Source organism: Phasianus colchicus, chromosome 5, assembly GCF_987193195.1.
Source record: "Phasianus colchicus chromosome 5, bPhaCol1.hap1.1, whole genome shotgun sequence".
Taxonomy (NCBI): domain Eukaryota; kingdom Metazoa; phylum Chordata; class Aves; order Galliformes; family Phasianidae; genus Phasianus; species Phasianus colchicus.
The window spans coordinates 11,431,321-11,454,368 of record NC_143440.1 but is presented as its reverse complement, the minus strand read 5'-3'; the positions used below and the strand labels follow the sequence as shown (position 1 = coordinate 11,454,368).

The window sequence follows — 23,048 nt, the reverse complement described above, 5'->3', positions numbered from 1 at the left end:
CCATAAGAGAAGAATGAGGATGAGTGGATCTGAGATCAAGTGGAGGATCTCGAGCAGAATGATCTGCTGCTTGGAGGGGCACAGGCAAGGTGAGGAAGGCAACAGTTACAGCCAAACCCTGAAAGCAACCATCATAACAAGCAACTCATAGCCAGGCAAGACTGCTGAAACCAATTTCTCCTCTAATGCATTCTTTATAATATCAATTAGCCCACTTGTAAGCAGCATTTATTCTTGGCTGTATTGTTGCCAGGGCCTTAGCCAATGTCTATGAAACCAACCTTCAGTCCCAAATTTGCTAAAGAGGATTAATGCGGGGTCGAATTTTAAATGAACGCATTTGATTTGCTTTAGGTGTGCAAATCCAGAAGGTATTGCAATTGATTTGGTCTGGAAAGCCTGTTTCTGTACAGAAGCACTGCAGCCCTCATCCAAGGGGGGTTAAGAGCCTCTGCAGAAGTCTGTGGTATATTTTGAGAGTCACTTTATGCTTGCTTACACAGATGTTGGCAGCTGTACGTGATGTGGTAACACACCAGAGAAGGGTGGTCCTGGGTTCTCCTTCACCACGAAAATGCACCAGGAGGTGTAGTTTCCCATGCACATGCAGGCCTGCAATGCTCTCAAAGGGTTTTAAAAGCATCTGTTCTTCTAAATTCCTTGAAAACTTCTTGAAAATTAAAAATCAATCCATTTTCTCCAGTAATCTTATGGGAGTACTTTTCGTGCTCTAAGTCAGGGAGTGACAGGAGACAAATGCACTCATTTCCACTGGCAGACTCATTCTCTGTCTGACCTCACCCCAATGGCATTTTGGAAGTGTGGGTTCGTTGTTTTGCTCAGGTGAATCATTCAAAATTACCATTCATCTGAAAGAGTTTATCAGATACTAATGGGATTTTGAAGAATAAATGTCTTAGCAATCCTTCATCCAGCAGATTGCTGAGAGATTAAATGGATCACTGAGACATTTATTAACTGGTAGCTCTGAAGGTAAGAAAGGGACGTGCTTTTGATTTAGCTAACTGAAGGTTATGCTCTTTAATTAGCAGCGAGGAGTTTTTAAGGCATGATGATAATGTTGCTGTTAACTTTATGAACTAACAGTTCGTAACACTGATGGAGGTTTGTTTAGTCCATAAGAGCATGGAGGTGTGTTCCTCGTGAAGTTGAATGGATGCTGAAGGAAATGGCCACTGTCATCCTTATCTCCTCAGCTTTATCCGATAGTTTTATATCTGATAGTTTAAGAAAACAATCAAGTTTGGATGCCAGATGTAATTATTCACTAGAAGCAAGCATATATTTAATCCTGAAGGGTAGGAGTGTGAAGTAGGCAGGATAGAGTTCGCACGTAAAGAATATTGAATCCTTTAATGATGCTGGAGCAGGCTGAAGCTCATTCCCTGGTTTTGTATCTGCATGTCAAAGTGTGAACACGACTCAAAGCCTTTGTTGGTACGGTTCAGTCACAAGTGGAAATATGCAGCCACAATTTAATTATTGCAAGCTATGTCAGCGATGGAAGCTTGCCTTTCCCAAACAGTACTCCTCAAACTGTACTTCAGCCAGAATGCCTTAGCTAAATGAGCTCTTCCCACCTTAAGATTGCCTTTTGAATCTTAGATAAGTTTTTTGAAGACAGGAGTGGTATGCATATAAACGTGTTCTAGGCATGTTTGGACCATGGTGTGCTGTGCCATTAGTTATGGCTTGGTTATCTGAATGATAATACGAGCTTCACATGATTTTTGTCTTCTCTTTACCCAGTGTTACATGTTGTCTCATTCTCTGAGAAGCAAGGCTTGTAAGAATGAAACAGTGGAGGGTTGTGTGTTGGAAGGGAAATTCCTTCTATAAGGAAAAGTGGTTAAGCACTCCAACAAGTTGTTCTCGGGGACTCTGAAGTCTTTGTCTTTGGAGATGGTCAAACCTCAGCCAGACATAGCTTTCAACACCCTGATCTCCCCGACGTCACCTCTGCTGGGGCTGGGAGTTGGGGTGAGGTGGCCTCCAAGTGCTTACACTTCTCCTCTGCAGGCACTCAACAGGCCTGGATGAATAGCAGATGGAAAAATGAGAAAGCAGCATTGCTGAGAGATTATTTTTGTTTTGATGGTCAAAAGAAAGACAGTTCAGCAGCGCAAAGGAAAACAGACGGAAGCAGCAGCTCAAAAATCAAATGAGGTTGATATTAGTACTTAGCAGAATGTGTTTCATTTGTAATGGCTAATAACATATATTTACATAGTAGTTTAAAGGCAGAGTATTGTTGTCCAACATTGTGCAAATGGAGAATTTGGGGATTTTTTCAGAAGGCAATTGTCTCTAATGAAGTGTTTTATAGCTTAGACCATCGCTGGAATAAAACCACTGGCTACTTCTGCCTGCAGCTCCTACATTCGAATTTTATATCCACTCATTATCTCTAACTTCTTCCTTTCTTACTGATTTTATTCATTAACGAATACTACGGTTCCTTTATTGCATCTTCTTCATCCTAGATCATTATGGGGTCACTAAATGTAATTCTTCCCCATGGGTATATGCTCGCTGTTCCTGCTCATTTCACAACATGGTGATTGTGGAGAAACCAGAGGTTGCAAATTATGAAAACAATTTAGTTTAATTTAGATTCAGTGTCAGCTGTAGGGGAAAATCCATTTATGTGCCCACATTGTTGGTTTTATGATTTTGCTTTGTTTTTAATAAAAAAGGGCCTGGTCTTTGCTGATGCTCGTGCGAAGTAGAAGTCCTGTGGCAGAGCTCCTTTTCACAGACAGTTGGCTTTGAGATATCGTCACATTTTAAATGCAATTGTTTTTCTTTTGCAAGACAAATGCATCTGGGGTCCTGAGCAGCGACAGCTCTCTGGAGGCAGGGAAGTGATGGCAGTTCCCCTGAGGGCTGCGCTGGGCGGAGGGAAGAGCTGAGAGCAAGCATCCTCTCACTGGTGCCACTGGTGTCTGAACCCAGCGATGGAGGTGCTCTGTAGCACTTCTGAGAGCAGGCACAGCAAGCTCTGAGCACAGTTTTCTACCTAGCACTGCTACTGAACCTCAGTGCCTTCTGCCTGCTGCACATCCGTTATTCTGGTCCTTCGGCCATCAGCAAAGCGTGGCTGTGTCAGCACCACAGCAGCAGCAAATCCCTGAAGAGTCTGAGGGTGGTGAGCCCATTTCACCTCTACCCATGCATCAAATATGAGTGGGTGTCTCCAGCGGCCCAACTTTCTGCACCACCAGTCTGCAGCGTGCTCTGTAATGGCCTTATTTCTGCTGGGGTCGCTGGGGAGCCTCGCAGGCTTTTTAATCTATAGCTGATTGTTTAAAGATTTATTTGTTTCGTGAGGCTGCTGCCTGTGCGGGTCGCAGGCCGGCATCTGCGGAAGGATGCTGGGAAATGGGAAGCGGGTCCACTCCTCCCAGCAGGCACCTCATCTGCAAAGAGACTGATTGGAAAGATTCAGGTCACCCACAAATGTCATCTCTTAGAGCTGCAAACGCTTCATTTTTTCTCGTTTACAATGGAAACAAATGAGAGAAAAAAAAACGAGGTGCAGCCAGCAAGTCCCTCGGTGCTGTAGAATGCTGTGGAAAAGCATTTTTTTTAAAAAAAATTATTATTTTGGTAGGAGTGCCGTGTTTCCATGGCTACCCTTTGTGAAGATCCCCACTGCTGGGATCCGTGTTAATTCCACGAGTAGCAGGGGGTCCCCAGAGGTGGGATGCTGTGGTCTCAGGCAGGGGGGGATGCGGGTATTGCACAGCGCCTGCACTGCCAGCAGTGCCTGCCTCCTGCTCCTCCCTTGCCCTGAAAAAGGCAATCCTGTGCTTTGTTCTATGCCTTCTTCCCCTCCAGCAGGCTTTTCCCATACTGGGAACACACTGCTGTAACAAGGAAATTCATTAAGCCCAGAAACTGCAAAGAAAATGTAGATCTTTCTCCTTGCTGCCAAATCAGGGTGGTGTAGCCCAAGGCATGCTGGAGTTCTTCACCAACCCCTCTATAAGTTCGGTGGTCAGCCTGAATTCTGCTTTAAAAGAAAAATACCCACAATTGCTGATAATTACAAAATGAAATAGCAACGTTCAATGTCTCTGCCTTGGATTTTTCCTATGATTCTTTTTGGTTGTCTTCCAGATTCTCCCTCCCCTGTGCAAGCAGCAAAAGTCTGATGGAAGGGTGTATGAATTGCTGGTCTGTAGCGTAGCAGTGCTTGGGCACCACAATCTCATTGGGTTCTATATGAAAAAGTCATTTTCTACTCATTCACAGGAAAAGTTTCTGAAAGCTTAGTGGTGGTTTGATAACTTTGGTCACTTTTTTAAAGTCTTCTTGAACATTCCTGTGGGTTTTAAGCGTGTTGCACATGGATCGTTGGATTCCTTCTCTCTGTTGAAATCACATGTTCATGTCAGCTCTGCGTGTCCAGAAGCAGCAGACTTCAAACCTATTCATGGGCATTTCTAATTTCTCATTATCTTTCTCCCTTTGGAATTGATTGCATGTATCTGGGGCTTTCTCTCTCATCACAAAAAGGAGCAATGCTGCTTGCAGCCCTTTCTCCTACTTATCTGCTTCTGTAGCCATGAGGTACAAGAGAAATCTCAGCTTCTATTTTCTTCAATTTTCCGCTAAATTTCCTTTGAAGGTTATCTTTCCTGGAGGCTTCAACTGATCCATTTTCTTTTCTTTTCCTCCTTCCTTTTTTTTTTTTTATTTTTTATTTTTTGGCACTGCATAATGTGTTTGTGCAAAGGAGAAGAAAGGGGAGGAGAAGAAAGTCTACTTGTTGACATAAAAGCTCTTTGGTTCTTACTCTGCTTCTGGGCTTCCTGCTTGGATATCCTGTACAACTGTGCATCTCTTCTGTGATATAGACGGGGACTGATGTACAGAATGACTATTTCACAGAACTGTAGAATCATTAAGGTTGGAAAGACCACTGAGATCATCCAGTCCTACCATCATCCAATGCCTGTGACCACTCCAGACCGTACTCCTCGGTGTGACATCCACCCTTTTCTTGAACACCTCCAGGGATTTTGACTGCACCACATCCCTAGGCAGCCTATTGCGATATCACAGCAATTTAAAACGTTGTATCTTGAATCGGGCTCTTTTGCAGCAGACTTCTTGTCCATATATATTCATTTAATCATAGCTCTTTATTTATTTTAAACCAACTTCTGTTATTACCGATTTTTCCAGGTAATCCAGAGCCAACACAGGTAAAACGTTAATCTTGCCTTGGAGATGGCAGGAGGGGTGGCCATACCAGTGCTCCTTGCTGCTCTGTTACTCAGGGGCAGAGGCTTTTAGCATGCTCCTGGAGGTGTCTACTGGAACAATGAAAAGCAGATCCCTTCTGGTGACAAGGCAGTGAGAATTGATAGTGTTTTTCCTATTCTCTCTCCTCATCTAGAACATGTTAGGAGTCTTCCTACATCAGGAAATTCAACGATGGCATCTTTTCCTGAGTGTGTTGTGCCCTCAGCTTTCACTTAGATCTTCAAGACTTCATTATTTGTTGACATATTCCGTGTTCACAGCACGAATGCATAAATAGCCAAATTCACGTTGGGTGAGACCCAGTCCACAGCTAACTCAGGATTATTGGAGAGAGAATATCGCATCTCTCCAACTCAGAACTTCTCCTGTTCAAAGCATCCCCCTCAGATAGAAAACAAATTTGTCGAAAATTAATATGAGCTGGAGAAACTAGTTCAATTGTTACAATGAAAAACACTTCTGTACTCTTATATAGCCCCAGATCATCAAATATTTAATAAAATATTTGCCTAGTAACCTTAGGAGATAGCAATATAGATGAGCTCCCATTCTTATCTTTCCTGTGGAATTTTATTTGTTCACGAGGGGATCAATCTGATAGAATAGATGGCACGTGGACCTTATATTGAGATAAGAAAAAGTTCATTGTACAAAAGACTGGTAAAAATTATTGGACTGTGCTGCATTTCCTCTTTATTCATTGTGTGAGCCGTGTTGACATGTGCAGTGCACTGATACAGATTGTACTGTTTCATTCAAGTACACACAGTCCCATTCTCCCCACTTTTTGCATTTAAATTGAAGCACTCGTGGTTGTGAATGATGTGATTTATTTCATTAATGGTATCTTTGCTGCAGGCTGTAGCATTGAGTCTCTTTGTCCTGATGAGGTCTTTTTTATGTCAATGACAATATATGAGTTAGGATTTGTTTCAGTGACAAGGGGACAACTGTGTTTTGCTTGTATTTATTTTTGAGTCTTGAACTCTTTGGCCATTCCAACGACTGACAAAATGGGCTGAAGCATATGCAAGGATCCTTATTTCAAACTTAGCGTTATCTATCAGTGCATTATTTTTAACTAGAGATCACTGCTCAAGAAAACCAACACGTTCCTTAAGCTTTTTGTTGAAATTGGTCTGCAAATTCAGAGCAAGCTTAGCAACCTTAGCCTGAATTATATCCTGCCGTGCTGCTGCCGCTTGGAGACCTTCCACTGCAAATATTGACCCAGCTAAGGCTGCTCGGCTTGTGAGAGGAGATGAAAGTATTTGGCCTCACGCCCGCGAGGTGTTACAAGTGACTGTGATGTGAATCAGATCCCCCACCTACCTGCGCCATGCCAAGTTTGCAGTTCCTTTCCAATCACTGCCCACGTAAGCTTTCGCCCAAAGGCTGGGCAGGCAGGCAGCCTCCTGGTTTGTGTTCCCGCTACGTGTTTGCAGCACAGCACTGGGCACAGAGGAAATGTGGCCCCAGCCCATCGCTGCTTGTTCAGCTCAGTGCCGTGAGTCACAGCTTTGCATTCCATGCACTGAATCAGGCCCTGGGGATGTGAAAGCTGCACTGGACGCCCAGCAAGGTGATGGTGGGTGCTCATTTGGAGATGTAAGTCATTTTCGTTCTGCCTGGAGGAAGAAAAGGAAGCAGTTGCACTGTTTCTCTGCAGGTCTGGATTGCAGAGTGGGTCCTTCTTCATTCTTTTGTGTTTGGGGAGAGTTTTCAATAGTTAGTTATTCAGGAGCAATATGGTTTCTTTCTGACTGCTCATGTATGAGTGGATGCAGCAAAGGCAGAATAAAAGTCACAGCACAGCAGATAATTGAAGGAGAAAATCAGTGGAATTTTAGAGCTTGTGCCGCTTGCTCTTTGCTGTGACAAACACAGCATGTGTATTCCTGGCTTACTGTGTTCTTTTCCTGCTGCATTAATAAGCATTGCTGATACTGATGCTTCTGTGCATATCTAAAAATTTTTTTTTTCTTAATATATATATATACACCACCATCTTGTTAATTTTTTCACATAGAGGAAACCGATGAAAGAGGAACTGCAAGGAACACGCCTTGTTTATTTGGAAAGAGTTGTCCTTCCCAGCACACAGGAGAACTACCAGAGCAGAGACTATCTGATGCATAGCAGGATGGAGGAGGAGGATGGTGAGGACTCTTTCTCATTTTTTTTTTTTTTTTGCTGAGCAGGCCTTATAAATCATCTCAAGGACTTGTGTCATTCTTAATCTGCTACTCTGGAAATGCAGCTCTGATTTCAAATGGTCTGTATTCTCTCCCAAATACAAAGTGTAGCCCAATGGCACGTGATGGTGGAGATGAGTAGGCTGTTAGACTAGATGATCTCAGGGGTCTTTTCCAACCTTAATGATTCTGTGGCACTGCTGTAGGGGAGGGCTTGTAGCTTCCCTAGCAGAAATTAGTTTGGGCTAACTGCAGCAACCCTGTTGGATGCGGGTTTGAAAGCAGAGCGGTGGGCAACTGGGATGAGTTTGTCAATGTGGATTCTGGGATTGTTTCCTCTAGAGAAGAGGAGGCTCAGGGGAGACATTATTGCTCTCTACAGCTCCCTGAAAGGAGTTTGCAGAGAGGTGGGGATCAGTCATTTCTCCCAGGTAACAGTGATAGGATGAGAGCTGATGGCCTCAAGTTGCACCAGGGGAGATTCTGGTTGGATATTAGGAAGAATTTCTTGTAGTGAGTGGTTGGGCACTGGAAGGGGCTGCCCAAGGAGGGATGGAGTCACCGTCCCTGAAGGTGTTCAAGAAATGTGGTACTTAGGGGCATGGTTTAGTGGGCAACACTGGAGGCAGATGGGTGGTTGGACTAGATGATCTTAGAGGTCTTTCCCAACCTTAACGATTCTACGATTGTAGCAAAATAGCAATTTTTTGTGCCTTTTCTGTTGCAGCTTCTCATTTCTCTTCCCTAGCTGTGAGAATGCTTTAACCCCACCCTATTTCTCTGAGTTAGTGATGCGTAAAGTGAGGGAGGTGTTGGTTTTGTTTTTAGTCAATAGCATTTTTTACTGTTTGAAGGAGTAAAAATTCATTCCTCCTTGCTCAGAAGGGGAGATCATGCCAAAGTTATTCCAGTCATGCCTCAAGCCTGCCTGGGAATTCAGTTATCAGTATCCATGTCAAAAGCTAAAAAACTTGAATAGTTTTTAAAGTATATTTATCCATTGCAACACTTCAGATTTTGGTTTAAAAGCAAGGAATTTTCTAAAACTGCAATCTTTACCCAGATATTGGTGACCCAACTCAGTAGCCACAGGAATCAACAGTCACAGGAAAAGAAGGAAGAGATGACAATTTCCAGGAAAGTGAATGACCAGCTCTACTCAGTAATATTTCTAAAAGCTGCATTTGTTCTGCTGCAGGATCTGGTCAAGTAAGAAACCACTATGCTTCCCATGTCAGCTTTTCTTGTTTTTTTGTGTGTTTTTGGTTGTTGTTTTTTTTGTTTTTTTTAACCTTTTGTCATAAAATCACAGCATTGCTTGGGTTGGAAGGAATTTAAAGCCCACCCTGTTCCAATCCCCAAACCATGGGCAAGGCTTCCCCCAGTGGCTCAGGCCACCCAGGGCCCCATTTAACCTGACTTTGAGCCCTTCCAGGGATGGGGCATCCACGGCTTCTCTACATTTTATATGCATTTTCCTTACCAGTGCTTGTAAAGCAGTCCTAGGGGGGTAGAGAGAAATCAAAATGCTTTTGTTTCTTAGGGGCATAACAGGTCCCATCCACAGTTGCTGCCTACATTATTTATTTAAGCACATCTTTCAGAGAAAAAGCAGTGTGCTCAGCAGTTCAGAAAAACGTGTTTTTACTGCCTCCACTTAGTTATGTCTAAAATAAGTAGAATAAATTCTATAAACCTAAAAAAACCCCAAATCTGGAAAAAGTACGGCTTGGAGTTCAGAGTCTGTTCATTGATGTCTGCCTTGGAAAGGGCAAATGATTCTCATCTTTCCAAGAAGACTATATATAGAGCAGTGCAGTCTCATTTACTGCTATTATGAAGATAATTTAGCTGTAAATTCAATCTTACATCTATCTAAACCACCAAGAAACAAAAGTCACCATGCAGGGAGAATGAGTTCCCAGCAAGCATCTCAACAAGGCCTCAGTCTCCACTCTTCTTTTCATGTTTGATCACAAAAATGGTGTGCTCTCGATGCTTTGAAATCAGAAAGTCATTGCAGATTCAGATCTGACTGTTGTCTGAAGGCAGCTTTATGTGTTCCCTTTTAATGTCTCTGTGGCTTGTGATCTGTGTTTAATGGTCACTGAAACCTCCTGCAGTTAAAAGCAAGAAAGACAGAAGGGATAAGCATTTGATAATCTGCCCGGTGTCTTTCCAATAAGTGAGTGCTAATATACTATTCTAGATATCTCAAGCAATTCATTAAGCTTTCTAGCACTGAATAGGCCAATAATGGATGCAGAATATCATTTAAATCCCTACTAAAATACAATAATCTTTCCTGGAAGCAGTAAGACTTTGACAGTACGCTCTAGTGTAGGATGGCTGGGATCTACCTGAGGTGGGATTTGGTGGGACATGCAATTTATTATCAGTTTCTCACAAAATGTTCCAGGAATTTCTTCCCGTTCTCTGAGCTTTCCCTCATGTCACCTGACTTCCACTCGGTGCCCAGACTGCAAAATGTAGTTTGGTTTATGAGGTAAGGTTTTCAATTTCAGTCTTAACAGAATTAACTATTGACTTGACATTTATATGGATTCTGACTCATGGGATGAGTTAACTGATTAAAATGAGGACAAGCAATCTACCAGAGTATGAAAAAAATGATGAACAATGAAGAAGTAACGGTTAATAGTAATTAGGGAAGATTATATATTGCCTGCAGATCTACAGAACCTCGAGCTGAATGAGCTACAGGATTAAATAGAAGACTCTTCAAGAAAAAAGTAGAAAATACCAGTGAACTTTTAAAATGTGATTAACTTTAGTGTTTATTTAGTGCGGGTCTTATTATGTCTTAATACATTCATCATCTGGGTATAACACAAATTCCCACCTTTCTCTTCTCCAGAAGAGGTAAGAGCAAGGCTCATTTCCATGTCTGTTTAAAAATTTAACTCTATCATGCTTTTATTCTTAATCTTTTATATTGTTTTCTATTGCTTAACTCTTGATTGACTCCCCTTGAATAAAAAAATTCCTGTGATATTGTTGACACTTTTGGCTGCCAAGGCCGCACCGCTGACTCAGATTCATCTCGCTGTCAATCAGAACCCCCAGATCTCTTCCATGGTGCTGCTTTCCAGCCTCTCATCCCCAGATCTGTACACACATCCAGGATTACTCCCACCCAGATGCAGAATCCGGCATTTGTTCTTGTTAAACTACACGTGGACGGCGATCTTTTTGCAAGGCCTGTCTACCCTCAAAGGAGTCAACAGCTCCTCCCAGTTTAGCATCATCTGCAAACTGGCTTAGTATACCTTCAAGTCCTTTATCCAAGTAATTGATGAAAACTTTGATGAGAACTGGCTCTAAAATGGAGCCCTGGGGAATCTCACTAGTGGCTGGCTTCTAGCCTGATGTAACCTCATTTACTATAGCCCTTTGAGCCCAACTCAACAACCAGTTTTTCACCCATTGCTTTATGTTTTCACCTAGGTGTGTGCTGGACATTATGTCCAGAAGGATCCTGTGAAAAACAGTATCAAAATCTTTGCTAAATTTTTTAAAAATTACACCATCTGACTTCTTTTGGTCAACTGGATGGATAAACTCATCATACAAGGAGATTGAAATCGTCAAACAGGACTTTCCCCTCATGAAGCCAGGTTAGCTGTGACCAATGATGGCACTGTTTTGTGGTGGTTTTCAGGAACTCCCAGAAGAATCTTCCCCAGGCACTGAAGTGAGACTGACAGGCCTGTAATCATCAGATTCTTCTTGAAAACTGAAACAACATTTGCCAGCCTCCAGCCAAATGGGACCTCTCCAGATAACCTGAAAGTTAACTTTGAAGAGGCAAATCCTTTCCTGTGAAATTTCTCACAATCCATCTGTAGCCTCAGACTACACCAAGTTCTTCACTGGAACCACGGGGAGGAACCACAAAGGTATTTCCTTAAAACACCTCCAAGAACAGCAGATGACAAGAAAACATGTACTTGGATCCCAGAAACAGAACAACTGGGCACATAAATGAGAATCATTTGTAGCAAGAGCTGATAATGCTTCATATTTCTTCCAAACTAACCATCTTCCCTCCAGAAAAAAATGATACTTGCTTTCAATAATCTGCTTTAACAAAACAGGGAAAATTGTGAAATGGTTCAATATTGAAACAGACATACGATTTAGACTTTCTTGTTTCCTGTAGACTCTTCTATTTCTTTTCTTCTGGTGCCTTCTCTTTATTCTCCATATATGTATGATGGGAATGGTTATGTATTGGAATATTTTGATCTTCATGTTTTTACATTTCAATTCTTTTATTTTCATCTTCCAGAGCCTTCCTCCTGCACTGGGAGGAGGATCCATGTTCCTAGAGACATCCTGAACTTTGAAATCTTGTTCTCCCTAGGTTTAACAGTGCGTAAAGAAAGACTGTAGGCTACATATTGTGCCTGAATAGTAGAGAGGATCCCTAGGACATTCTCAAACTTTCCTGATGCATATTTTTCTTTTTTCTTCCCTTTATTTAGGGAAAATGAGCTACTACAAATTTTGAAAGATGTTCCCATCAAGCTACTAGCTATTTACCTTAATATGCAAGATAATGGTACTTCCTGATGGTGAGCATCAGGAGAGCTCAATGCAAAATCTTACTGATGTGCAAGCAAATGAATACACAATCTAACCTTGATTACTGTCAACTCCACTTCATTTTTATCCTTGGCATGTGCTACAGTTCTTGGAAATGCTCAGCATTTACTGCTATTGCAATTTCCAGTTTTACAGCTCCATGAAACTTAGCTTAAGGATACATTTTAGTAGAGGCTGTACTGGACTGTTATATGGTCTCTGATCATAGACAATCACAATATTACAAAAAACAACCAAAAAAACCCCAACAAAAACAACTAAAAGCTTTCATTAAATGTAATTCTTTCTCCAATACAGTTGAACAAAGTTTCATTTTTAGCATGTTATAACTGGAGATGGAAGATGATGCTGAGGATGCGGGTTCAGCAAGGAGAGGTGATTAGAAAAGCTTTAAGGAATAAAAGGGAGAAATGTCAGGAACTGATGTGACTGAAGCTGGGAAACACAGACACAAAGACAAGAGACCAGGAAAGAATTTTTTGCAAGCAGCAGACTCCAAGGAAATGTGAACAGGAAGATGGCTTGCTCTTAGAGCTCCACTGTGACCTAGGGCTGAGGAGAGAAGAGCTGTGCGGAGCTTGAGAGGCCTGAAGGGGAACCCAGCAACAACCCTACTGAGAGGTGATTGAGCTTTTCTAATGAGGGATGTCTTTGATGAGAGTCTAAGTGGAAAAATGCGTGCTAGTGAAGCGATGCATCAGATGCTGTGGCTCTTGACTGTGGAGAGATTAATGAGCAGCAAGGAAGACAGAAATAAGAAGTAGGTGGGGAGAGAAATACAGAAGCTATTTACTAGAAATTTGTGACAGGGTGGACAAGAGCTTCTTTTTGTTGAATAAATTACTGTCACTGCAAATACTGTGCAAGTGAGCCCATTCTTTCTCCCTAATGTGTGTGTAGCTGTGTCATGGCTGGCTCTGCCAGGACTCCAAGTGGATATGAAGGGCTATTGCCGACCAAAAGCTCTGCTTTTGTCTTTGTCTAGTGCCATCATATACATGTGGGCTTATTCCTTGCATTTCTCATTCTACTGATTCCTGTTTCAGCTGCTGCTATTGTTTGTATTGTTGATGTTGATACAAGTTATTTGAGGAAGGGCAAAGTCCAAGATCAATAGTAACTACTGTAAACAGTGCCTTCTGGGCAGGTGCTGAATGGAATTGAAGGACTCGGGTGGCTTTGCCCTAGAAGAATATGTAGATTCAACCTCAGTCCTTGCACTTCAATTCTCCTAGGCTTGACCTTTAGAAATGTTTAATGAATACGGATGTTGGCTGCTGAATCATAGAGCACCTCCTGTCTTGGGTACTTATATTCATTGCTGCTATTATTAGTGAATAATTTTGGAAATAACGTTTGGAAATAAAATCAAATATCTCATTACAGCAGTGGAGCATAACTATTGCTTCCAGAACAGACTCTATGGCAGTTTCAAAGAAGGTCCTGGAGAGTCTCCAACAGCTCGAGTTCCACTTTGATGTTAAGGTGAGTGGCACCATTTTGCCTTGGGAAATCTTTTGCATGTGACCTGTGGCTCACCTTGCTGCAGAGTAAGGGAAGGCTGTACAGTGTAAAGGTGGGAGAGAATTGCCTCTGTTTATCAATTTATCAGTTGTGGGGAAGAAGTAATGAACTTTGTTGAACTTACAGGTGGCTTCCAGGTAAACAGTGTGTCATTTATTAAGTAAGTGTGTGTTTTTTCCTTCATGTGCACTTCACAGAGGCTGCAGAAGCCTTTTTTTTTTTTCTGTCATGATTTATAGTTCACATTTCTTATTAAATCTGCAGTAACATCCTCACCAATTCCAATCACTGTTGCATTAATTCCTTTAACAAGGGGCAGATAAAATGGCTCTCTGGGGGTGATTTGCTGAGTACATTTCTTACCTTGCACTGATTTCCACCTTCTGTGTTAGGAAACTAGTGTTGAGATCAATCCCAGTTCATCTGAATCTCAATGTACTGTATCCGTAAGTGATACTAACAGATGGTTAGCATTCCATAGGAAAAAATCTGGGAAACTTTATCCCATTACTCTGATTTGTTTCTGCAACCAACTTTGCATTACCATACGTTATCCTTTTAATGTGGCAATTACATGACACAAAGCTCAACAGCCTGTTAGTAATCACACGTGCACTTGTGTATTTCTCTAAACAGCATTTGAGTGGCAGGTGTGTGCCCACTATTTTTAAGCAGGTAATTGTCCAGCTAGGGATTCATTGTCTTCATTTTTAGTGTTGAGAAAACCAGGCTGACAGGTAAAAGATGAGCATATGCTGAATGCATTAAGATTTTACAAGGGCTTTATCAACCTATTTCAAAATGCTTCCTACGTCCTTGATATATTAGTGCTAAGTGGCAACTACTAATGTGGGAAGCCACTTCTGACATGTCTAAGGGAAAAATATTATTGAACAAAAAAAAATTGTTAAATTATACATGTGAGTAAGGTGTGTGGCAGAACGTAAGGGTTTTGTGCAAAGCCTCATGTGGATATTCTCAGGAGACTCCTGGAGCAGCCTCTGAAGGGTCTTGATTAAAAAGCTAGAAGTCTAATTCAGATCCCCAGCACTGAGGTCACCCCATTTCCTCTGGGCTTTTTTTTCCACATAGTCTGTCTTTCTCTAGGGTCTCACTGTCTATCTTTTTTCCCTACCATGTGCCGATGACCATTGCTGTCTTATGTTTCACATGAGCTGGAGGAAGAGTACAGATATAGCTGGCAAGATGTTGGCTTAGCTGCCTTACAGCTGCCTGCTGTACTTCCTGAAGCACTGGGATCTTGTTAGTCATCCACTGAAGGTAAACTGCACTTAACGAAGTTCACTGTGGTATTTCAAGGATGAGAGCTCAAATCAAACTCGTCCTTAGAGAAAAAAATAAATCGTCTGTTGTCCTTTTTTGGCAACGAACTGAATCATGACACACCTTCCCCCATTTGTGTGGGAGAGATCTCCAATGGAATGCAAGATTAATTATTTGGTGACGGTTGGGTTTTTTTTTCCACCGGAGATTACCTCTTCACATAGCTATGAGCTGCTGCTGGTGGTTCTTGTCCATGCCCCTAACGAAAGCACGGCCCTTTATCACTCAATGAAATCAGAGACAAGTGTTGGCTCCAGCTTCGTCTGCTGCAATAGATAATGCCTGTTCCTATATATGCTGCACTTCAATCTCTCTATTGTTGTTCATATTTAGTAATTCTCACCCAAACTGCTGTGTTTGTTCAGAGACCAGTTGGACATCAGGAAGGCTGTGGGTAGTAGACTGTCTTCTTGTTATCTCTTGAGAGATGAAAGCCATAGGTATTCATTCCAGCTGTTCAGGAGTGTCAGAAATAGGCAGCACCTATGTTATGTGTACAATATTTAGAACTACTTGCTATCCCTAGAGCACCTTTTTAACACACTGAAGAAAAAGAATAATACCTTCATGCTGCTTGTTGATGTAACCTCTATAACCACGCCTGATCCATTCCCAAATGCTGAGAAATGATGGTCTTTGCACTAAGGATATCATGTTATTAAATCCTGACTGATGTGAAAGAAAGAAATGGGGAGGATGCACGCTTGCTCAGATGCAGACCGCATTCAAAGGGCAACGAAGTACAAAAATAAAATTAGGGTCTTCATTAGACATTGCTCTGTTTCTTTCTGGAAAAATGTCTGTCCCTCAGCCCCTGCCCTGGAAAACATGAATACTGCATTGCCCAATTATCTAGAAAAATGTTCTCTAGTAACAAGGAAAGTACCAAAAAAAAAAAGAGTCTATGGAGCCTGTAGGGCATGAATGAATGATAGGCTTGGTTTTATGACTTCCTGCAGTAGGGAAAGAGAAATGACTACTTTTCTGAGGGCAGGAATTTATAGAGAAGTTTGGTCAAACACGTATTGTGAAATTTGCTTGCAACGAACGGAGAAGAATGTTTAGCAAACGTGGAGGCCTGGCTTGATGAAAGCATTTGGGAGCTAAAGTCCCTTTATAAATCAGCTACTCATTTGGACACCCATGCTCTGGATCATGTAGAAGAGTCACAAGATGTCCTTTGGGTCCCATTTTTTTCCCCCACTCTCTCCTAGCCTCCATCAGTTATGTCCTGGGGCCAGTACTTCTCACTCCAGCACAAGTAGGTGAATTGTTTTTCTGTGTTTTTTAGGGGCAATTAGCAGAGGAGGACTGCGTCATCTAGCAGGAGTCTTTCTGTGCCCCTCTGGAACTGCAGAGTTATGCTCCCAAGAAGTGCCAGGTAGGCCAGTTAATGAAGTGCAGATGGGCTTTTGTGAGGTTCAGAAGCATCATGGCTCAATAAATGATGTGTTTTAGCCAGAAGCCTAGCGTAAATGGCCAACTTCTCACAAGATAACAAAGGGAGAGGACAAAACAGATTGTCTTTCTCTGTAGACAGAGAAGGGGGTTTTTGGTGAAAAAGAGAGAAGGGGGTCTTTTTGCCCTGCAGGATCCAACCAGCTTGTCTACCCCTTGCCCTTACAAGGTCTCATCCCCCATCCACGGGAGCTACGCACATGGCCTCATTACATCTTCCTTCTCCCAATCCTTCCACATCCCCCAAGAAGCAGACAGCAAGCAAACACCCTCTTCACCCTCCCCCTCCCCTGATCTGCATGGCACAGCCACTTGTCAGCTGTGTTTTTCTCCAGCAAAACATGTAGTCCTCAGTCTGTGATGTTTCCTGAGGGTTGTGGAGGCAGCAGTCACAGCCGCATGCCAGAATGCTCAAAAGGTCAAAAAAGACATAGAGGGCTGGCCAGGGCAGACATAGTCTGAGTGAGTATGCTTGCCCAGAAGTGATGTGGATTGAGGTCCCCTGGGAAGTGTGTGCATAAAGCAGGCAAACCAAAATCCTTCTTTTAGGAAACAGAGATGGATAGAAAAGTTGTTTGCGGTTAATTGAGCTCCTTTCTCCACCCTGACTTGTTCAGTTCACACCATTAATGAAGGCACCATGGTCAGGCTTTTGGGCCCATCTAGCTGTTCCAGCTACTCATACACCCAGAAAATGGTCTACTGAGGAAACTAGTCTTGGCTCTCCTAGTCCAGATGGACAGCCTCATTTAATTCCTTGCAGAAGCTGTGTGGGACAGCTGCATTCTCTCTGCTGATTTCCTTTTTCACCAGTTTCATAGAATCAGAGAATCATGGAATCGTTTGAGTTGGAAGGATCCCTTAAAGACCATCCACTCCATCTTCCCTGCAATGAGCAGAGACATCTGCAACTAGATGAGGTGCTCAGAGACCCTCCAACATGACTTTGGATATGGATATGGATGACCAGAGGGTATCCATCACCTCTCTGGGTACCTGTGCCAGTGCTTTACCAGTTATTGAAAAAAACTTCATTATACCCAACCTAAGTCTCCCCTCTCTTACTTTGAAACCATTTCCCCTTGTCCTGTCACAACAGGCCCTGCTAAAGAGTTTGTTCCTTTCCCTCCTGTAGTCTCGCTTAAGGTGCTGGAAGGCCGCCCTCAGGTCTCCCCACAGCCTTCTCTTCTCCAGGTGGAACAGCCCAGCTGTCTCAGCCTGTCCTCATAGGGGAGGTGTTCCATCCCTTTCCATTCTTTCTTTTTGAAAACATTGCAGATTAAAATCAGGCCATCATCTTGCAAATGCTTTTGGAAAATGTCCACAACCACGTTCTACCCAGGGCACCAAGAAACTATTTAGCTGGGTAAGAGCTTGCTGAACTATTGTTGAGCAGCATCCCTACTCAACAAGGTCGCAAAGGAAAGCACCATTTCAAGCTCAAGAGTAATTCCACCATGGTGAAGTCAGTGATCGGTGAATGCTTCATTTTCACCATGCAAAGCTCCTCACTGTGGCTGTTCGTATCACATAACTAGTAACAAGACAGATCAATATTTAACAGTAGGTTAAATGATTGAGTGTTATCATTTGTTGTTTGATTATTTTATGTGATTACTACTAGTCATGATTTCTTTTAATAAATATTCCCTCAGTAGAGGATTTGATAATGAACCGAAGCCTCTTAAAAATTTTGCTATGTTGTTACTTTTAAAACTGGGAGTTGGAGCTTCTGGAAAATCCATGGGATGGGTTTCTTCAATTTTTCTGAAGGAGGTTATTTAGCAAGTAGAACATTTGTCTTGCACTATGCTTATCAGAGAAGACAGGGTTTAAAAAAAATCATACATTGAAAAAATAGCATCTGATTACATACAACATGTTCTGCCAGATATTCTGAGACAGCACCAGAAGGCACCACATTTCAAGTGGCAACAGCACGTCATGGAAATATCTGAAAAGTCTCCTTTTTAGTAAAATGTCTGTTTATCATGCACTTGTTATCAAGCTGTTTGTTTTTACCTTAATTTCCCCATTCTTCAGTTGCTAGGTTCACTTTCCCTTTTCGGAGAGATTCTGATTTTCAGTGATTTAAAAACAGAAACGAGCATATTACAGTGTTTGAATTTTTAAATTTTGTTTTAAAATCATATCATGTTTGAATGAATACACTCCTACAGCAGATATAGCAACCTCATTGATTCGTATCGAGTTCAGGCCCTTGTTCTCACGTGCATAAAAATGGCAGTGAAAAGAAAAACTTCTACAGCTACAGTGCTGCTGGTAAGAATTAATGGGCTGATTTTGAAGGAAAATACATCTGCAGAAAAAGTGGAGGGTTTGTGTTGTTTATTCCCCAGTACAGCTCACTTGACTGATGGAGGCGTTCTGCATATCCTCAGGCGTATTCCTTAGCATGTCCATGCATGAATGCTTTGTCTGTGACTGGGATAATAATTCTTCTCCTATCTATTTAGACTGTAACTTCCGTGTGACAGCAACTGGATCTTACAATGTTTGCACAGAATCACTGAATCATTACAGTTGGAAAGGACCACCAAGACCATCTAGTTCAGCCATCAAGCCACCACCACCGCTGCGGTCCACCAATACATCTCTTGTTAACTGGTGGCAAAAAACAAAATGGGCAAATACAAAAAAAGACTGAATGTTAATTCCTCAGCTGAAATTTCAGTATGAACTAGTTTTGCATATTTGAACAAGTGCTTTCCTTCTTCTTGGCAGTAGTCCTCGCTGGTCAAAATGTGATGGATTTGGAGAAGTCTGCCAACATCACCTTTGAACCAAAAGTGTTTCAAGTGCCTCCGGAGCCAAGTCTAAGACATTCTGAATATAGAGTATTCTACGATGCTTATAGCATTTCCTTGAGGTATGCAGATCAGGAGAAGGGGAAGAGAAGTGGAAGAGGAATTGCAGAAGGAATTGTTGAAACAGCCTATTTTTTTCACCTCCAGCAATTCTTCCACTCCTATTTCCTAACACCTAAACTGGGAGAGGATAATTTCATGTGGGTAGTGTCTGCACTGATTTTTGCAAATACACCTAACTGGATCTTTAAGCTGGTGTTCAGCAGTACCTGAGAACAGCCTGTATTCAGGGGGCTCCTTGGACTGTCAGTGATGGGAGGAGGGTGGAAGGGGAGGTGACTGTGATGTCCATCATGTGCTGATGTGAACAGGCAGTGATGAGATTGCCTGTGGAGAGCTGCAGGACTTACTGGGAGAATCTGAGGACAACATCTGCAGGGGAAAGCAGTAGATAGGGAGGTTAACAACGAGGAGCTGCCTACTAGATGGGAATTAAAACAGCAAGAATGGTAAATGGGAGAAAAGGATGTTTTAAAAGATTTTTCCATCGGCACCTCGTGTCAAAAGAAAATGAACTGCTGAACTCTCTCTTCTTCACCCGCCACTAACCTTTACATGACAAAATGACAGCACTGAGGCAAATTGTTGTAGGCTGAGAAAACAGTTTTACTGAGCAATAGCAGCAATCTCAGCAAGCTGTGACATTTGAAAGCACAGACAGACTAGCCTGTCCTTTATTCACTAGCAGGGAAATGCCCTCCTAAGTCTAATAAGAAACAATGGCCAATAGTCAGAGTTAACAAAAATAGTAAGAAATGCTTCAACAGTTTGGGAAACTGTCATTGTAAATCTTGGAAGTATGAAGAAACATCGCATTTTGGCAATAGCACTTGTAAAAAAAAAAGGCTGGGGACTGGAAAAATGTCTGCTTAGGAGAAATTCATGTCCCTGAGCAGTTTTCAGCCAGAGAAAGAATAATGTTTCTGTATCTGTGAAACTCAGTATGGACAGGATTTCACTGTACAATACCCCTTTGATAAGAATAGCGCTGTTTTAAGGCACCAACTAGGTGGAAAACCCTTTTACTACTCTATTTTTAGCACTGGGGATTGCAAAGATGATGGGAGTGCTCTGAAGGATAGCTCTTTTGGTGCAACGGGATAGCTAGTCAGCCTTTAATAAATAATATTTTTAGTTCTTTCAGTTGCCACCAAGAAGAACACAACATGCTGGTTGTCCAGAGAAGCTGTGGATGCTCCATCCCTGGGGGTGCTCAAGGTCAGGTTGGATGGGGCCCTGGGCAGCCTGCATTGACGGGAGGCAGCCCTACCCATGGCAAGGTTGGAACTGGGTGGGCTTTTAGGTCCTCTCCAGCCTAAACCATTCTGTGATTATCTGCTAAAGAACCAAGCACAGAACAGCATGAACCGAGGGGGATTTTTGCCATCAGGCCAGCTGTGAGGGTTCAAGAAAGAACCCTACACGTCATTTAAGCTGCCCTCAGGACATACATATCTCGTGGAGGTAAGCACACTGTGTAGGGACGATGGATAAGTAAGTCTGGGCTCTGAAAGCATGCATCCCTGTATAAATGTGCCCATTTAGATTTACTTCGCTATCTCTACTCCGCACTGCAATCTCTGTTATTTAAACCACTGTGAAGTACTGAATCTTTTAAATCTCATCATTTCATAGCCTCAGACATCTGGCAAACTCCATCTGCGCTATGGAACTGTGCTATTTCAAGGTCACGCATTTCAGTAAATGATTCCTAGTGTGTTTTGTTCCTATGTGGATGTGGAGTTCTTAGCATTAACCAGAATGCATCCAACCAAGGGACTGAAAGACTGTGATGATAAATTCTAGAAAAATCATATCAGAAAATTAATCCAGGAACGGGTCATGAAAGGGTAAAAGAAAACAGCAACAAGGCTGCAAGTGAGCAGCCTTAAGAAAAGTGAATTTATAGGAAAAAGCCGAGTTGGCAGTTTATGTAAGAAATGCTGTAAGCACGCAGCACCTTAGTGCAAAAATAAGGAGAGGAATTTTAGAAAGAGCAGAGAGCCTCAATCATTAGCTCTTCTTTGATCTCCGCGTAAGAAGGAAGCATGCAGAAAATGAAATGTAGGTCATCATACTAAGAATTTATACAAAAATGATGGCATAAGCATTTTTGGTGTAAATTACACTGTAAGCTAGAAAGAAAAAAACGCAGTAGAGGGGATCTCTGAAGGTGTGTTGGTAAAAGGAGGGAGTTCAGGCTCAGATGTTGTGCAACACGAAGAAGAGAGGAAAAGCAATCATCAGCACAGGGGAGGGGGAGATAATTTTGGTTGCTATTTTTGCTTCATTCTTTCCTACTATAGTTAACTGCAGTGAAGTAACAAACAAATTGTCTTCCTCTGGAGCAATGCATGAGTTCATACTGAATCACATTTTCTCCTGCTAGAACTTTTCTTTGATTCTTTTGTGGCCGTGCAGAACTTTGGTTTGGTCCCTTGGCTTTATCAATGAACCACTGAAAATTGCTGTGCCGATGTTCCCTCTTGCTCTCCCTCCCCTTTTGCTGCCAGCTAATGGCCAGCCTGTTTATCAGAACATCAGGTAAGGCTGTATATAAAGCTTTGCTAAAACCAAGATATAGAAAGGTTACTGTTTCCTCCTACTCAAAGACCTGCTACTGAGTCACAGGAGAAAAATATTTTGGTTTGGCACAATTTCTCCTTGGTGAAAAACATCTTGGTTGTCAACTACCTCCTTCTTTTCTTCCAGGTATTTACAAATAATTACTCATTTTAGGACTTTTCCAGAAAATGAGATGAAGGTGATTGATCCATAATCCTTAAGGATCTTCATGGACTTGGTGATGTTGGTGGGTCCCTTCCAGCTGAAACTCTTCTGTCCTTGAAGGATGTGGGAGAACCATGGGTAGCGTAACCAAAAGGCATGTGAAAATCTGGCTGCTCTCAACTTTGAGATTCAGATGCTGTTTTGAATATCCGGGCATTTCCAACACCAGAACTGCCTTTTTGTTATCCTGCTTCTCACTGTTCTGTGAAGATATCATAAATAGAAGGAATCCAATGAGCTTACGAGCATTTGGGGGGATGTGAGAAGTTTCATGTATCTTGTACAAAGGAAAAGGAAACCAGCAAAGTTTTACCCTTTGGTGGCAATGAAAAAAAAGCTAATTTTGTCTCATGTGCAGGGAAGAGGCTCCAGTTGTATGGTGTTACACAATGTACCTATGTGCACTGATAGCTCAGTCAAGAAAATCCAGATGTGGCTTGTGGTTTGTGCTTTGTTATCCCTGAGATGACTCACCTGCTGTCCCAGGACACTGGCCAATTGGTGCCATGATGCCAGAGGGGACCCAGATAAGCAGGAGGAAGTGGTCCATTCTCAAGTGAAGTCACCCACATTGCAGAGGCAGCCTCTGCCATCAGCCCAGAGCGTGCTTCCCACTGCCTGCACACCAATGGCTGCACCTGCAATTGCTCAGCTTATCTGGGAAGAGACAAGAAAAGGCGCAGGCTCCTTCCCACCAAGGTGAGGGTATTGAGAGGAATTAGTTAGAGGTGTGTTTGATGGAAATATGTTTTTTTTGTTTGTTTGTTTGTTTTTAACTTGGCATTTCATGGATTTTTAATTGCTATTGGGTATAGCACACCTGAATTTCTAAAGTCATCATAATCATAACAAGTTTTTCTTTTTCTTCTTTTTTTTTTTTTTTATACTCTGGAAAAACAATTGCACATTTCATTCCAGATCAGGT

General features: G+C 42.2%; 2 long non-coding RNA genes across 2 annotated transcripts; both read left to right on the top strand.

Moving 5' to 3' along the window:
• The first annotated feature begins 6,701 nt into the window (after window positions 1-6,701).
• On the top strand, window positions 6,702-10,528 carry LOC149917741 (uncharacterized). The gene is made up of 3 exons (XR_016466703.1): window positions 6,702-7,454; window positions 8,554-8,699; window positions 9,910-10,528. It is a non-coding gene; the product is annotated as an uncharacterized LOC149917741 (long non-coding RNA).
• A 4,279-nt stretch (window positions 10,529-14,807) lies between these two features.
• LOC149917740 (uncharacterized) lies at window positions 14,808-21,785 on the top strand. The gene is made up of 4 exons (XR_016466704.1): window positions 14,808-14,924; window positions 16,279-16,368; window positions 19,191-19,335; window positions 20,469-21,785. It is a non-coding gene; the product is annotated as an uncharacterized LOC149917740 (long non-coding RNA).
• Window positions 21,786-23,048: the final 1,263 nt, after the last annotated feature.